The sequence below is a fragment of the Cinclus cinclus genome, chromosome Z (genome assembly GCF_963662255.1).
Source record: "Cinclus cinclus chromosome Z, bCinCin1.1, whole genome shotgun sequence".
NCBI lineage: Eukaryota > Metazoa > Chordata > Aves > Passeriformes > Cinclidae > Cinclus > Cinclus cinclus.
The window spans coordinates 50,036,406-50,051,449 of NC_085084.1; positions in this window are offsets into that span (position 1 = coordinate 50,036,406).

Sequence of the window (15,044 nt, forward strand, 5' to 3'; positions counted from 1 at the left end):
TGCAATATTGGACAGTATGATTCTAGAAATTCCTTCCATATAAAGGAAATTCTCTGGATTTCCAGAGCTGGAGAAACACTTCCTATTTGTTATTGTACTTTCAGCATCACAGTCAAGATATGCAAGCAGAGAAAAAGAGAACATGACTAGATCTTTGCTTATGACTAGATCTCTGCCTATGCTACAGTGATTCCTTTACGGACTGCCCAATGAATCCATAAATACACACAGAGAGATAGCGCTTTTGCAAATTCAAATTGTAAAATATGCCACCCCTGATCTTGTCTAGGATTAAACAGGAAAAGAAGAAAAGTGGACATTTTCTTCCAGTTCTCTAGTGTAACAACAAATATATCCTACAAAAATTGCAAGGACTACTCTGATAAATACCAAAACCACCAAGAGGATTTCAGACCAAATTTTCAACCTCCACTTCTTTCATTTATTCTTCTGCAAAATTACACAATTCAAAGACAGAAAATACAGAAAAATGGAAAAACATATAATCAGCTTTATTGTACTTTTCATACAAATAATCAGACCAATATATTTTCTTTCTTTAATCTACAAACAAAGGAAAAAAAAAGAGTGAGAGAGAAATTTATTATATACCTAGGCAGGAAATCAGACTGATGCATTTATAAGGAGGAAAGAAAATACCAGCATTCAAAACCTGATTCATCAGCCAAACTTCTAGGAGAAAAGGGCACATGACATATTTGTTCAATATTGGAAAATCTTCTTTAATTTACCCACTGTAACAACTCCCTCAAACTTGCATCTTTTATAAGAGACAAGGCTCATCAGAACATCATTTTACAAATTCTTCTACAACCCTTCTGGTGTTATTTCTTACAATAAACTGGCCAGTATATGACTTCTCTTTACAGCACAATTTTCATGGAGTCATATGTTCATTTTAAGGTCATGCTCACTGTGCTCTCCTGAGGTAATTTGTTTGGTGTGGAAGGGGCCTCTGTTTTTCTTGTGGTCCTTGTATTCATACTACCAGAACCTCATCACATCTGTGTGGCAACTTTCTCATTCTGCAGCAATTTCCAGCCTGATTTCTCAAAGCTCTCTGTGGACTTCATGAACTTCTGCCACCTCACCCCTTCCTGGCCTTCAGAAGTGGGTGAACCAGACAGAACAGCCAGAATGAGTATTCTGACTGGGGCTGCACTATAACACCTGAAAGAGAACTGAGAAATTAATATGGACCACAAAATCTTGTGCTTTGTTGAACGGAATGGAAGAGATTTTGATTAATCTCTACTCAATTAACTTTTTCCTTCCAGCTCATGCCATTGGTAAAGGTGGTTCACTGGCTATTATGTTCAAAGGTTTTGTGTGTCTGCAAAAAGAGGATGCCAAAAGACCAGAGGAACAGGGAGCAAAGGCAGTAAGAAAGCCAGAATGCTAGACACAGCCACAGTAGCAACAGCAATGTGACCTTGAAAAAGCTGACAGAGATCAGGCCTTGGGACTGAACAACAGCTAGGAAGGTGAGAAAGTGGTAAAGCAAAGAGCCATAACCTCTTGCTGTGTAACTCCTACTCTGCTGAGGGAAACAGAACTTTTATGTTAGTTTCAAATATGTGCAACAAAACTACCTGACTCTACCTGGAGTTTCTCCTATTAGTGCTTTTTCCAAAGACTAACCTTTAGCTATCCAGCAAGCAACCACGCTCCAATGTAAATCATCATATCACTAAAGAAACATGATACAGGACAAGAAAAATTCTCTACCATTTTCATGGGAATGAATGGAATTATATGGAAGGGGAAGACTAAAATCTTGGCTCAAATTAAACACCTTTGTCCTGTTACTCTCTCCAGACAGCCGTTACTTTCTCTTTCTCTTGTTTTTCCTTACTCCTATCACTCCAGCATATAATTGCTGAAGAGGTTCAGACTTTGGCACTTGAGAGTTGCAGACCTCCTCTTCAGGACTTTACATGCCTAAGGAAACTTAATTTTCTCTTCATTATAACTAATTCCTCACCAAGCCACCAGAACCATCCATACATCTTATAAAATATGGTGATCTTACATCAGTTAAGTAGGAGATGGTTATATAGTATACTTAAGGAAAGGAAATAGTAATCCTAATTTTTATTATTTTTCTTATATTCCCTCCCTAAGTAAGAGTATAGCCATTTCCGTCTGCAGTCAGGGTGTGAAGGGGGTGGTAACCTAAATCAAGACACGTCCTCTGACTTTGGCCATAAATTGCCCCTTCACTCAGTGTAACTTGATGTAACATTTATTCATCTTGCACAGGTGGCAGACACCAAAATATTCAAGGGGAACTGAATCACAATGGAAACATTTCTGTGAAGGACACTGCCATATTTCTTATCCTGAGCAGCCTTAACTGTCCTCAGCATGGGGCTAAAGAGGAGAGTATTAGGCAATTGGAACCAGCTGATTGATTGCTCTAGGGTCATATCTAACACCTGACTGGCCTGATAAAACTTGAACTTTTACATCCATAAAATCAGCACCAAGCACAATGGCAGTGAACAGTGCAGCTAAACCAAATTTTCCATCTCTCTGTAGATTCATTCTGCACATGGTTATGGGTAGCCCAGTAACAAAGCATGTGGAAGATTTTACCACCATCCTCCTATCCAAAGACAAAACCACATGACTACAAAATTAAGTAAGTGTAAAACAAAACCTCTCAACCTGGTAATAGCCAGTGTTAATTTACTGGCTTGCACTCTGTTAAAGCCTTTTCAGCAGCAGACTGGAGAGAAAATCTGCCTTGTTCTTGCCTGCAGGGGTGTTTTGATGAGCTGAAACTTTATCTACACTGACAAGACAGTAGTGAGCAAATGTCAGAGCATTTTTATTCAGATCTCGACCACACCTTTGCAATGTTTCCCACATCTCTGGGGACTTCAACAGGGGGAAAAAAGCCAACCCAGATAATAAAACACACTACTCTGACTTTTCACCCAACTTTGATTAAACCTCTAGCAGCCAGAATATACCATCAGATTAGTCAAAATTGTATGACCTCCCCCCTTTCAGAAAGAAAGACCTAAAGTTCTATACACATATCAGGAGGTAGGTGAAGGGGACTGTAATTGCCAGAGCTAAAGAGAGAGCATACAGCCTATGTTGCCACTCCTCTCCAAAACATGAAATAGTCAAGGAATAAAATACACATGAAGGGAATTGATTTGATTTAGTCACCAGAAATAAGCTGTAAAATCACCTCTTCCCTTCATGTCAGATTAAATATTCAATGATTCTCAAGCCCTCTCCTGTTCTTTCAGCTGAGGAGACACAGGGCATCTTTGTCAGCAGAGGCAGCTGCTCAGGAGGCTGAGGCAGACCTGCCATCTGTCCACAGTGGATTGGTTCATCCCTAATGCAGGTGAATATGCCCTCAAAGACTGGGAGAGGTGAGAAATAAATGCAATGACTTTACACCAAGCAAACCTGAGCCACATCTTAAGAGACAAGACACAGTACATAGACAAGCACAAACCTGAGAAGTACTTTACAGTCAGTGAGCAAAAACCTATAAGAATGAAGTTCCTACCATAAATGCAAGCAATCTCTGCTCCAGTCCTTGTCAAAAGGATTGGCAATTCAAGGCAAACTGACTTAATACAATTGTAATAATTTACCCAAAAAAGAAAGCACTACCAGAGCAAATCAGTACTTCATTATATTCCTATTCTTCCAAACTCATCTTACTCAAGAGAAAAGCAGCACAAGATGAGCTCGCTTTTACTTTCTAGTCTTCACTCAAGAGACCAACCACATATCAAAGGATCTTATAATGCACATCATTTAAGCATCAACATAACATGCCTCAGTACATACAGTAGTCCAGTACATCTTACATGTGTGATGCAGATAACATTTTTTTATGTCTCACTACATAAGCCACTGCACACAGCTAAGATATTTCAAGGAATTTCAAATCCCTTAATAAACAGGCATTGTCAAAGTGTTATTTTTAAGTAGTATAAATATATTCTCTATTTCAATTTTCTGTTTCCTAAAGATGCACAAAATGGTTAAAAACACACTGTGCTGCATAACCAAGGTTATTATGAAATGTCAAAAAGTCTCACACAAAAGAAGTTGAACTCCTTTAAACTGTTCATCATTGTAAATATTAATAAATAATCACAGCTAGTGTCCATTTCAGCTGTCATGCTATAAGATTGACATTTCTTGAATTAATGCACATTTTTTTTGTCTCATGACAATGGTAAGAAATTATAAAATTCTAATTTAACCTAACAACCAAAAAATATTTTTAGTAGCATAGAGTCATATTTAAAATAATGCTGATTGTAAAGTTGCTCTTACACTAGTTATTCCAGAGGCAAGTTCTCATCTGAGGCTTTTCTTTGTCTCCCTCCTGGCACCAAGACACAGCTTTCTTGCCCCAAGTTCTCCTCCTGTACAAATCTGGAACTATACTTTTTCCCTAGCTACTGGGAAAGATAGAGCTTTAGTGCTGTAGCCCTTAGTGATGTTTGTCTATATTGGACAGCTTGTGGTCCTGTTTATGAAATGCATAGTCTCATGCTTGACTAATTAGCTGACAACTGAGATTCAGTGTTGGAGATCTCTAAGGATAAACCCTTCCTACATATGTATACAAACATGTGGGGTGATAAAAACTCCAAGATCACTTGAAAAGGAAAGGCCTTGGATTAATTCTGGACAGTTTCCTTAAAATGTGAATTCAAGAGTATGAATCAAAATATCTGGAAATCAGACCAGTGACAAGCTCCTGGTGTCTGACTGAAAGACAAGAATATAACAGTTTGCTTTCAGGGAGTAAGTCACACCTTGTCACCCAGTCGCAGCTCTCCCAACCAGCAGTAGAGTACTGCCCCATCTGAGGCATGTGTTGTCCAGCTGGGTCAGAGCACACAGTCCAAATAATGTGTTATCCTGCTCCTCACTCTTAGCAGCACTAAAAGTAATGTATCTCCTATTCTTTACTTGTCTAATATTAGAACTGGGAAGTTTTCAGGTTAATAATTCTTCTGAAGTATGCACTATCATTAGTTGTTGTGATTCTGAATATTCTTGTTAGCTGTCAGTGTCCTAACCTTTTTTCTCATTCATATGCACTTTAGCTTCTATGTCATCTTTACAGCAAGGAGTTCACAGTTTTAATTAACATGGTATAAAAATACATCTCCTTACCTTTGTTCTGAGCTCACAGTAGAATTCAGCTGCAATGAGTCAACTCTTAACCTGCATTTCCTAAAACACTAGATTTTGTCTTCATTTCTAAATATATGATTCTAAAATCAGCTTCAGACATGTAGATCTCAAATCCAATTCATCCATATTCAATTACTATAGTCAGGAGATTAACAGGAAATCCTTTGTCGTCTCTCTGATTTTACCACTCAGAAAGACCAATAGACTTTAGAGATTTCCCCCCTGGATTTTTTTTCCACTTTTCCCTTCCCACGGCCTTATCCAGGTCAAAAATAAAGAGTGAAGTGAAAGTGATGTATTTCCTGAGTTCAGTCAATCAACTACAGAACATGACAAAGTTTATGACAAAGGAGATACTATTTGGCTATGTAGACAAGACAGTATTTATCTCATTAGAGAGCTTTTCTGGTTTAGATTATACAGTACAGAAGAAGCAAAGCCAGTACAGCTGCAGGCAAGGATCAGAATTTTCCCCAACTCACATACCATCTAACAGCCATAGGCCTGCCCATTTCTGTGTGTCTATATGTACAGACTTCCCACTCCCATCAGGCAAAAACCTGTTAGGCTAGTAGCATTTTTACTACTTTCTTCGCAGCAGTCATACTTTCCTTGCTGAATTCCTGGATTAAGTGAATTTTAGTCAAGTGTGTACGAGTAAATAAAAACATGGGTACTGCTCTTCCTTCTTTCATGTTTATCCCACCATTTTCGCATGCTGATTCTGGTTGCTGAATTAAGTGCTACAAAGTCCTGCTGTTTAATCACACCTGGATGTTTATAGATACAGAGTCTTTGACCAGCCAGATAAAAAGCATGTCTGTCAATGAAGAGAAATTTCATTTGACTGACACAGATTATTAGTAGTATTGGTATCATTTTAATTACAGTATTACATACATTTCATAGGCAGAGATTCTGCCTTACTCTGCCTCATCCAGAGCTGTAAATACTTCAAGAAACTCCATGTGTGTACATATGTATAGTGTGTGTATATATGTAGCATACACACAAGCACACGTGAATTGAATCAATAGCCCTGTAACTTCAAAAGGCACCTAGCCACCACAACCAACAACCTCCTGTCAAATGGGGAAAGAAATGTACAGGTACAGAGTAATCCAAGTAAGTCAAGAAGAGCACAGTAAGAAGGTTTAGAGGAGAAGCAGCCCAAGACCTGCAGCAGAAGGGAGCCCCAACCTGCTACTGTCTTCTGGACACCCCAGCATGTGCATCTTGTTGCCTCCAACGATAGTCCAAGGTGAGAGGCACAAAGTAGTTTCTCAAGCATCACAGCAAGCAATATTACCAGCTCTGTTGCACAGACAGAAAATTAACATGCATGCTCCTCAGCCTGCCCCAGGCGGATAAACCTGCCGCCTGTCAGCTTGCATCCTCGTAGGCAGGAGACAGCAGCTGGGGCAGCCGCCAGTACACGCTGCCTGACAGCACCCTCTCCAGAGGCCTGATATTATTACAGACCGCACCTCTCTCTCCACAGGCTGAATTAACTTGTTCTGACTGTGTGACAGCTCTGACGACTGCCCGCACGGATGCAAGGGGCCGGGGTCACATGCTGTTGCGTGCATGGCCTGTCACCAGCCGTGCCACTAAAACCAGACAAAACCTTGTCAAGGGAGATAAACTCCTCCAGAGGCAGAGGTAAGCCACTCAACCCAAGGCACAGCTTGTGAGGCTTTTGATCAAGTTCAAGGACAGTATCCTCCTACAGGGGAGCTGGGTGTACGTGGGAAGGAACACACAAACGCATGCACACACGTAAAGGAAAAAGCAAAGGCACACAGGTTCAGCTGATGGAGCACAGGCAGGAATGCTGGTGGGGGCACAGCTTGCTGTCAGCAGTGTCACGATTAAATGGGAAAAGGCAAAAACTTCCTGTAAAGGTTCTAGAGTTCTGGATCTACCCAAAAATTAAGTTAGCGAGCAGAGAAAGTGAGTTTGCCAAGAAAAATTCCCTGTTAAATTTTGCAGTTAGCTTCTGCTGCAGAAGTTACCTCTGGTTATGGTACACCTGGCACAGCCTGGTAAACCTAGATGAAAATTTGCTTAATAATAAACTTTTTTTCTTCACCTTTCTTCATGAACCTTTATACTAAACATGAAGATTACAGGCAACTGTGCTGACAGTATTTTCAAAGAGCTCCCTGCTCTGCATCTCAGTGACCTGTACTCCAAGATAAGGATATAGTGGTGGGGCTAAAAATCCCACCATTTGTTATCTTCTTTTTATCTGAACTACAGAAAATTTCCATTCTGTTTGCTCTTCACCCTAAACTACCAAGGATATATGTTCACTTCCTGTATTATTTGCCTCAAAAATACTAGGCATCTGAGAGATACAAGATTTTTTACTATTCAAATGAAAACACTCAGCTTACCAAGCATGTTTGACCAGTATATATGGAGAGAAGTTACCAGAAATAACGTACACTTTGGAAGTCATGTTTAGTTCAGATATGGTCACTCTGCTTCATGTTTCTGCCATCACACAAAGAAGCCTCCCTGCAGTCTAAACAACTAAACACAATTAAATAGAAGCTTTGAAAGCTTTACGTTACCAGCATAGCACAAAACAACTAGAATATGCTGCTTTGGCACCCCAACTTTGAGGAGAAAGTGAAAGCTAGGAAAGTGAAAAAAGAGGCTTACAATAGGTAGCATATTATTTTCCAAAACAATTTTCCCTTAATGAGCTCTGCAAACAGAACCTGCCCATGGAAAGGGTCTTAGTATTATCCAGAGTAAATGAGACATTATGTCTTTACCTCTTCAGTAATAAAAAAGATGTTTAAATGGACATTAACAAAAGCAAGCTTTGATGCAATTACCCTTTAAGTATCAGGAAAGTATGTCAAGTAGAGAAAATTGGTTGTAAGAAAGGATTTCTACACTTTTTTTCCCCAGGCCAGTGATCAATTTTTTTTCTTTTCTTTTTTTTTTTTTTTTTTAATAGCACCTCTATGGAAACATAGCGCCTCTATGCTAGTCTTATTCCTTAAAAAACGCAGGACAAGTAACTCACTTGGGATACATTCTAGCATTAACAGGTTCATGACTACAGCTCACACCTAGAAGCAATAATGGTGGGATGGCTCAGATTTACTTGGCTTTTGTCTGTGCCATAGTCTTTGCCGTAAACCTCCAAAATAAGAAAATTTTCAAAGTTTTATCTTTCATAAAATATAAAAATGTAATTAAGCAGGCAATATGCCACTTTCTGCTTATTTTAAAAATACATTTGGCAACAGAAACCTTATACTTTTCTGAAATGAGTGGAATTTTTCTTTGCTAGTTAGTGGTTTTTTAAAAGCTTAGCATGTAAAGAAGCAAACTAACATTAGTTTCCATTTGCACAGAAACACCTGGAGTATAATATTTTCAGAGTTATACTGAAGATAGTATAGTACAGGAACTTCTAACAGTAACTAGTATGAACCAAAATCCAGATGCTAATATCCCAAAGACCTGAAGGTTTTTTTTCTGTTGGAGCTATATACATGTAATCTTACAGAAAGATCTTAAGGGAGTAATCCCCTGCTCCCTAGCAAATGGCAACCTCAGGTTAATGGCTAGCCTTAACTTAGAATGAAAGAAAAGAAAATGAGAATTAAACTACCTTCTTATGACTATTCATTCTATTCATTCCCAGGAAGCCTGTTATTTTCAGAAGAAAGTCTAATGCATGGTGAGTGAAAAGTTCCAGAAGTAGAGAATCCTGTTAGCATAATTTTTTTCACTTCTTTTTCTTCTAGGTATTTTCTTCCATAGACTTAATGAATTGTCATTCATATTTTTGAGTAATTTCTCATTCATCATGCCTATCCAAAAGAAAAAGCATAATTTTCCATTGAACTATTTGATTTTGACAATCTTCAGACTTCTTCTAGACTCTAATATTCCTTTTCATTTTGAGAGAAAAAAGTAACTAAGGTTATGTTCCTCAGGATCATGTAATGAAAATCCTTTAAAGCATGGGAACACAAGCATATCTGGTTGAGAACAGTGCAACCAAAACAAACTCACTAACTTCTTCTCTCTGTTTATCAATTTTAAATAATCGTTATACTCTTGATCTTTATTTAGTATGGAAACGGTACAGTGTCTGGTCTGTAGGAGAGGTTTAGCACATCATGTTTCATACAGATAGGAGGGGCTTAGCACATCATGTTTCACACAGGGAGAGTTGTTCTCAGAGACATGTATCTTCTTCATCTCTCCTAGTGATTAGTTGGGGATTGCTCTCTCCTACACTTCAGGTTCCGATTTTTACCCACAAAGGGAACAGTCTGCCTGCCACCAAAGAGTAACTAATTCTGAGGTTATCATTATTTTTAATTGTCAACTCTCAATAAAGTAAGTCCAACAGATAATAATAAATAAATATGTATAATAATCTACAGCTTTAAAGTCTAATGCTGAAACTATGACAGAGCTCTGATCAGCAACTTTCTTCCACGTACCATAGTTTGCAGATAGAATACACCTCTTGCTTTTTGTAACTTTGCAGGCTGTTGACTCTAGCAATTGAGAATTGCTGTAGCAATAGTACCATGCAACACATGTCTGTGAACTGAAGTATTAGATATTAGCCTCCTAACCTGACATCATTAGCACATAATAATGACAGGTCAGTGTGTTTGTAAACATCAGCTTATTGTTCCTAAGTCCAAAAGAGCTAGTACAAAAATACATGACAAGAGCAGTTAATCGCTCAAAAAAAAAAAAAAATCTGAAAGGATATGCCACTTCTGGATGCCAGTTTCAGAAGTAATACTACCCAGATTCTCCCTTTTATCTGGGGGCCAGTGCAGCTCTCCTAGAATATGACTGTGCCTTGCAGCTTGAGGAATGAAAAATCCCAATTCCATTTTCATTTCCATTTCTCATTGCACTGCTTCTGGCTGAGATGGAGTTCATTTTCTTCAGGGCAGCCCAGAAAGTGCTGCTTTTCTGATTTGTGCTGAAAGCAATCCTGATAACACAATCCTGAGCGCTCCAGCTACTGGCGTACAGTGCTTGCGCAGTGCCGAGGTTTTCTCTGTTTCTCATCCTCCCTGTGCCTTCTAAATGAGCAGGATCTGGGTGGGCAAGTGCCCTGGAGGGGACACAGATGGCACAGCTGGTCCCAGTGGACAAGGAAATGCCCCATGGTGCTCAGCAAGAGCAGTTCCAGGAGGGAGGCAGGAGGAGCAGTTGTGCTCATGGCATCTGTGTTCCAAGCCAGTGTTAGGTGTGCTGAGACCCTGCTTCCTGGGGAGTGGCCGGCCATGCGCTTGCCCAGAGGAATCCCTTGTTCTGCTTTGCCTGCATGTGCAGCTTTTGCTTCCCAGGTTAACCTGTCTGTGCCTTCATCCATGAGCCTTCTCCCTTTCCTAGTATTTCATTCCTACCTGGCAGAAGACGGGAGTGAGGGAGTGACTGGAGTGCTGTTTGGCTGATGGTGGAGCCAAACCACCACTTATGTACATATGCAATGTTTCTTTTCAGCAGAAGTTCCTAACAAGTACAGAAATCACTTAGAACAGAACAAAGATAATAATTATGGTTCCAATATATTATTTTGCATCTCTTTTAAAACCCATATTTATGAAGTGGAACTCTGAACATGTATCTGTTGTTCACAGTCAAAAACATTTCTTCACATACTGCTTGACACCTTTTTCTGTATACTTATTTTTTAATTCACGTATCTTAGTATGAATTATTGTCCGAAAAGTCATCAAGAAGGCAAATTATGTTCTCCACACTGGACACAGAAAATGGGAAATTTACTGCATTGTATCATTTATCTGTGTCCTGGAAGAATTCTTAGGAATTGTGGAGAAGGCACCAAAGTTAATTATTAGTTTATCCCAGTTTCCATCATGAGGGAAGGCATCCCAGACATAGAATTTACCCAAAGTGCTTCTGTTCTGCTTCTATGTCCACATAGCCCTTAGTCTTTGCTTTGATTCTGTGAACATGTTTTGTAACATCCATGGCCTCCACATCCAACTGCATTCATTTTGCAAATAAATTTGACATAAAATGTCTTTTTTGAATACTGTGATTTTCACCTCATGCAGGTAATGGTACACAATTACACAGCCACAATTACACTCCTAGGACTGTATGCAATGTAGAATGTAGATGCTTTAATTGGGAATTGAGGTGTTACTTTGAACCTGTGCAAGTGGGAGTATCTCTCCATGAGCACATGAGCAGTTACTGCTGAGCAAGAGTGGGCTGCTGTGCCTCAGCTGCTCACCATGGAGATCCTTCTGTGACAGTTTCAGAGAGGATAGAGCAGTGCTTGACACAGACTGAAGTTCCTCTTCTTGATATTCTGAACTGTTGCATCTTGATTTAGCAGGAAAAAGTCATAGAACTGTTAAAAGAGCAAAGAAGATCAATATTTGTTATACCTACTTGGTTGTTTGCATTTTCCCATATAACAAACCTCAGGATTATGTCACACTGTTAACTTGCTTCAAATCTTCTGACCAAAAAAGGTGTTTCCCAGGTGCCCTCTTAAAAGAACTTCACAAGATTTTTCTTTTGTGGAAGGGCAATCTCACCAAGGGCTAACTCCCTCTATTATCTTTGTAAGGCATAACCTGAAAACCACTGCTAAGGTGTCAACAGCTGCAGTATCTTGGCAATAATGTTTGTTCAGCATATTTACAGCATGACTACTTTGTATGGTGGTATATGGGGACTGTGTTGTAATCTGAACTAACCTAATCAGTATGGATGTACTTCATATTCAAGTTTATTTTGTAATTGTACTTGCCAACACAGCTTTTATGAATAGAGACTATTAAACAATTAATAAACATATAGAATTAATATTTTTGACATTTTTACTCATACTAAAGACTCCTAAACATCTGTGATTCATTGGACTACATTACAAGCTTATATATATTTCAGGGTTCCCAGCAGAACCCATGAATCTAACAAAAAGCTGTAATTTAATTTTCCCTGTTAATGAAGTTCTCTAGATTTCAGTCACTGGAGCTTTATGGTGAACTTCTGAATATAAAAATTTCTTTTGCACACAGCTGAGCCTTATTCAGAATCTGGCCTTGATGAGACTCATTTTAGTATATTAGGCATAAGAATAGATCATTAGAAATAGAAATGTATTGAAAAAGAAAGTAATTGTTACACCATTAAATGCTGGCATAAAGAATTCCGAGCATGAAATATGTAATTTTGCTGTTGCTATAAACTGTTACAGATAAATACCACAATTTCCAAGTGAACTTAGTATTTTATAGTATCCAAGCTATTTGAGGCTCAATAAGTATGCATGCAAACTTAGTATGATAAGATAAATGGTTGACATGGTTTAAGCCCAGCTTATGCATCACACAGTCACTTGCTCAGACATTTTGTCTCCCCACACACCCCACTGGAATGGGGAGAAGTATCAATGTTTAAGTTAAATGTTGAGATAAGAACAGTTTAATAATTGAAAATAAAGTAAATTACAATAGTAACAGTAAATTATAATAATGATTATAATTTAAAAAAAAAAAAGTAATGTACAATACAATTGTTCACCACACACTCACTAATGCCAGACCCTACTTCCCAAATCCACATCAGCCTGCCCATCCAGGTAACTCCCCCAGTTAGCATACTGGGCCTGGCATTCTATGGTGTGGAATATTCCTTTGGGGAGTTCAGGCCCAGCTGTCCTCCCTCCCAGTTTCTTTTGTGTATATCCTCAGTGGCAGAGCATGAGACAAGGAAATATAAGTCCCTGACTCAGGTTAAACACAGCTTAGCAAAACCCAAAACATCAGTGTGTTATCAACACCATTCTCATTCTGCATTCAAAACACAGCACTTTAACAGCTGCCGAGAACAAGCTAACTCTACTCTGGCTAAGACCAGCACAATGGTTGAACAATTCCAGTTGTCTCTTATGTTTGTGAAATGATACCTTTTCTGTCCTCTAAAAAGAAGAGAGAAGAAAAGCTAATAATAATGCACACGCATACACAAACACCTCCTACTTCAAAACAGAGATATGTGCCAGTATTATATTCGTATCCGTACAGCATATTCAATTTTCTACCAATTTTGAGACCCAAGATAGGAAAAAGTCCTCTAAAAAATGCCTTTTACAGAAAGAAGACCAGAGAGTTCTGCTCTTTTTCATAGTAATCATATTTCCAGAACCTTACACTGTTCAAGTTGTTTCGGAGCTGTATATCACAGTCAGCAGCAAAGTCCCCATTCCTCCTGTACTTACACTAATATGCATGTGCAATTAATAAAATATTTTCATATGTTGCCTCTTTTTTTTTTGTTTGGTTGGTTTTTTTGAAAGGAAAACAAATATAAACCATAAATTTCCTCAACAGCATGTGTATGCAGAAACACATATGTGAGGTAGGATAATTAGTTTATCTCTTATCACCTGTTGGTATATTAGGGACCCTCTCATTACATCCTGATTATGTCTGCAATTATCTGGTACCAAATGTTACTTCCACCATCTTTCCACTAATTTTATTCTCTTTTTCTTCACTTCCTGTGAAGTGCCTTCACTTCCTGTCTGTTCTTCTTCTTTCCTTAGCTATTTAATAGCTTAGAACCATTCCTTGTTGCATACTGACTGAGAGAGCTCTTTCAAGTCTCAGGTGCAAATCAATAAGTTATAGTGATTCATAAAAATAGGACTGCCATCATTATTGTTCAGTTATTGCTGTGTCTGAGGAAAGATTCTTCAAGTGCTGGAGTTGTCTTTGCTAATATTTATAATTTGCACTGAACAGTGCTAATGAATGAGTGGGTGCACATTCTGCTGAAATGCAGTGATATTTGATTTATACTAAGTCCAGGTCTGATTGTTAAAGCTAAATCCATTAAACTGTCTCTTAGATCTGCCTTAATGTACTTCCCTGCAAACAATAGATTTTAAACATTACTTAGCTTTTCATTATTGGTTGAATATTTATCTTTATTAGATCATCCTGTGATAAATGGGACATGGGATATTTTCAAAAATAGCAGTTTATTAAAGCTTCACTTGTCAGAAAAAAAATATTAAAAATTATTAGCATGTTTGTTAAAAAATAATAAATTGATGCTAAAAGTGTAAGAAGAAATTAAAAATATTCAACCCTAGTTCAAAAATCAAGATGCTCAAGAAAGAAATTCACACTTCATCTTGAGGAAAAGAAATTCACAAACAGTTTCCATTGAAAGAGATGGGGTAGGGAGAACATAGAGAACATGTAGGAAATAATCAGCTTCAGCTCAGGTTAGGCATATCTGCAAAGGCTGTTGAGTGTTAAACATACAGTCTGACTACAGCATTTCTTCTCATCTACAAGAGTTTTCCACTTGCAGTACATAGAAAGCCAGCACAGGACTGATAAGGCAGTCTGGGATGTATTTCTGATACTGCCTCCATGCAACACTTCTGTTTTTCTTACCTGTTGTTGGCTGCAATCAGAGATAGTTTCTGCACCACTATAAATCTACCCTTTTAATTCATTTTGCTCAGTAAAGCCTTGTAAGTTTGATTCTGTCTTAAGAGGAGTGGTCAGTCATTTCATAGAATGCAGCTCATTTACTGTAAGTAGATAACCCTTATTTTTTGGTGCAGGAAACATTAAACAACACAGTTTCTCTCCTTATATTCCCATTGTTCTTCTAGACAAATATTTAACTCCCAAAATTTCTCTCAAGCCAGTAGTGCCATCCTCTTCTCAAACATGTTTGGGCTCTAATATTCTAGCCCTTTCCTCTCCTCCCTGCATTCTCTTGTCTAAACTCGTGTTACAGAGCTTTTCCACCAGCTACCAAATACC